Genomic DNA, 3,640 nt, shown 5'->3' with positions numbered 1-3,640 from the left:
AAATTCTATACCTAAAAACATGATATGAGAGATGACATATTCCTTTAGTGGGTTTATCAACACACTAAACACAGCATAGAAAAGATTTAGTGAACCTGAAAATAAATAAAGAGAAATTATCCAGACTGAAGCACCAAGAGAAAAAGATTGAGGGGGGGAAAAGAACACGTTGAAGATATTGTGAAATAGTATCAAATAGAAGTAATCGAAGATGCAAAAGGAGAAAAGATAATGAGAAAAATTAGATTTTTTCCAGAATTCATGAATCACAGAACCAAGAAGCTCAGAGAACCCCAAACAGAACACACACACACACACACACACACACACACACACAGAGTCAAACTGCTGGAAGTCAACATTAAAGAGAAAAGCTAGACAGCAACCAGAGAAATAAGAAACATAACATAATAAGGAAGAAAGCAAACTTTTTCTCAGAAAAAAAAATGAAAACCAAGAGATAATAGATGTGACATTGTCTTACAGTACATAAACAAAACAAAAAAAGGTTAGTTCAGAATTTTATGCCCAGCAAAAAAAAAATCTTTAAAAAATAATAATTAAATAAAAACTGTTTTAGACAAAGAGAATGCACTATCAGATCTGGTGCACTATGAATATTAAAGGATGTTCTTCACGCAGAAAGATTGAAACTAGATTGAAATTTGGATTCATACAAAGGATTGAAGAGTCCTGAAGGTGGTAAAAAGTGGAGATAGATTGTTTAAAGTTTTTCTTTAGATTTTTAAAAAAGATTATTAATTGTCTAAAGCGTAAGTAATAACTATGTATTTTAAGGTTAATAACATATATAGACGCAAAAAGTAAATCAACAGCACAAAAGATGGAACAGAGGAAATTAAACTATATGGTTATATATTATTTGAAGGTTAAGATGAAAAGTTAAGATGTATATTGTGAACCCAAGAGCAAAAACTTAAAGAAAAATACATGTAACTAATAAGCCAATAATAGAGACAAATGGAATTATTTAAAATACCCAATAAATTTGAAAGAACAAAGGGAAAGAGAATAAAAGCAAAGAAGAGATGGGATAAGTGGAAAACTAGTAAGATGGTAGATGTAAATCCAACCACAGCAATGATTACATGAAACATAAATAATCTAATACAATTAAAAGGTAGAGATTGTCAGATTGAAAGAAAAAGCCATCCACAAGGATGTAACTTTAAATATACAGACATAGATATATTAAAATTGAAGAATGAGAAAACATAGGCTTTACTATGTGAATACTACTCAAAAGGAAGCTAGAGACATTACAGAAATATCAAAGTTAACTTCAGAGTATTTCCAAAGGTCAAGAGAAGCCTTATCTATGGATAAACAGTTCACCAGTGTTCCTTTTTCTCCACATACTTAGTAACACTTGTTATTTACCTTTTCAATACTAGCCATTCTGACAGGTGTGAGGTGATAGCTCATAGTAGTGTTTATTTGCTTCTCCCTAATCATCAGGGAAATGCAACTTTTCATGCATCTGTTTGCCATCTGTATGTTTTTGGGAAAATGTCTATAAAGATCCTCTGCCCATTCATCAAGAAGACCTAATAATCCTAAATATCTTTGTGCCTAATAGCAGTGGCTTCAAGTTATGTAAAGGACAACTGATGGAACTAAAAGGAAAAATATACAAATACACAACCACACCTGGGAGAGGATATTTGCAAATGACATATCCAATAAAGGATTAGTATCCAAAATATATAAAGAACTTATACCAGGGAGCCTGGGTGGCTCAGTCAGTTAAGCATCCGACTTCTTCTCAGGTCATGATCTTGTGGTTTGTGGGTTTGAGCCCGTGTTGAGTTCTGTGCTGACAGCTCAGAGCCTAGACCCTGCTTCAGATTCTGTTTTTCCCTCTCTCTCTCTCTGCCTCTCCCCCAGTTGTGCTCTGTCTCTGTCTCTCTGTCTCTCAATCTCTCAAAAAGAAATGAACATTAAAAAAAAAAAAGAACTTACACCACTCAACACCCAAAAACCAAATAATCCAGTTAAAAAATGGGCAGAAGACATGAACAGACATTTCTACCAAGATGACATACAGATGGTCAACATATACATGAAAATATGCTCATCATCATTTATCAGGAAAATGCCCATCAAAACTACAATGAGATATTACTTCACACCTGTCAGAATAGCTAAGATCAACGCCACAAGAAATAACAGGTGTTGGTGAGGATGTACAGAAATGTGAAACCTCATGCACTGTTGGTGGCAATGCAAACTGTTGCAGCCACTTTGGAAAACTATATGGAGGTTCCTCAAAAAGTTAAAAATACAGCTACCCTATGATTCACTATTATACTAATGGGTATTTACCAAAAACTACAACAACACTAATTCAGAAGTATACAAGCACCCCTATGTTTATTGCCGCATTATTTACAATAGCAAGACTATCAAGTCTTGCCATTTGCAACAGCATAGATGGAGCTATATAGTATAATGCTAAGCAAAAAATGTCAGAGAAAGACAAATACCTTATGATTTCAGTCATGTGGAATTTAAGAAAGAAACAAAAAGTGAACAAGGAAGAAAAAAAAAAAAGACCAATCAAGATACAGACTTAACTATGGAGAGCCAAAGGAAAGGTGGGAGGGATGGGTGAAATAGGTGATGGGGATTCAAGAGTACATTTCTGATGAGCACTGAATAATGTATAGAATTGTTTAATCACTATATTGTACACCTAAAACTAATATATCACTGTATGTTAACTATACTGGGATTAAAATTAAAAACTTAGTAAAAAATAACTTAAAATTTAAATTAGGGGTGCCGGGGTGGCTCAGTTGGTTGGGCATCCAACTTTGGCTCAGGTCATGATCTCACGGTTCATGGGTTTGAGCCCCACATCAGGATCTGTGCTGACAGCTCAGAGCCTGGAGCCTGCTTTGGATTCTGTGTCTCCCTCTCTCTCTGGGCCTTCCCTCTCAAGCTCTGTCTCTCTCTGTCTCTCTCTCTCTCTCTCTCTCTCTCAAAAAGTAAATAAACATTAAAAAAAATTTTTTTTAATTTAAATTAAAAAAAAAAATGGAGTCAGGGGGCCAGAAAGGGGAGTTTTCATGTCTTACCATTCCATGGCCTTAACTGCAAGAAGGCAGATTTTCTCCTTGCCTAGCAACAAGTTTAGCCAATTAAAAAATACCACAACTTAGCCAATGAGAAACTGTCCCCACTCTGAACTCCCACTTTCCTCCAAAGGACTTTCATTCAAAGAGCCCCTCCCCACTTCCTCCTTTTCTTTATAAGATATCATTCGCTCTCCAGATTTACCTGTGGTTTGCAGGGGCTTGCATATCCTAAATTCCAATTCCTCTGCTATTCCAGACTAAACCCATTTTACTGGTAAAATAACTGACTGTTTTACTTTTAAGTCAACACTAACCATGAGCTATTGGAAACTGAAATTTTAAAACAGTTTAAAGCACATTATAAAACATGAGAAATTACAAGTACCATAAGATACAACTACAGTCCTGTGATGAACTCCATGCTGACAACACCAAGCCTGCTTGGGATTCTCTCTCTTCCTCTTTCTCTGCCCCTCCCCCACTCTTGCTCTCTTACTCTCTCTCAAAATAAATAAACTTAAGAAAAAAAAAGATACTAC

This window comes from Panthera uncia (genome assembly GCF_023721935.1).
Source record: "Panthera uncia isolate 11264 chromosome B3 unlocalized genomic scaffold, Puncia_PCG_1.0 HiC_scaffold_1, whole genome shotgun sequence".
In the NCBI taxonomy this organism is placed as follows: domain Eukaryota; kingdom Metazoa; phylum Chordata; class Mammalia; order Carnivora; family Felidae; genus Panthera; species Panthera uncia.
Note: the sequence above shows the minus strand (reverse complement) of the source record.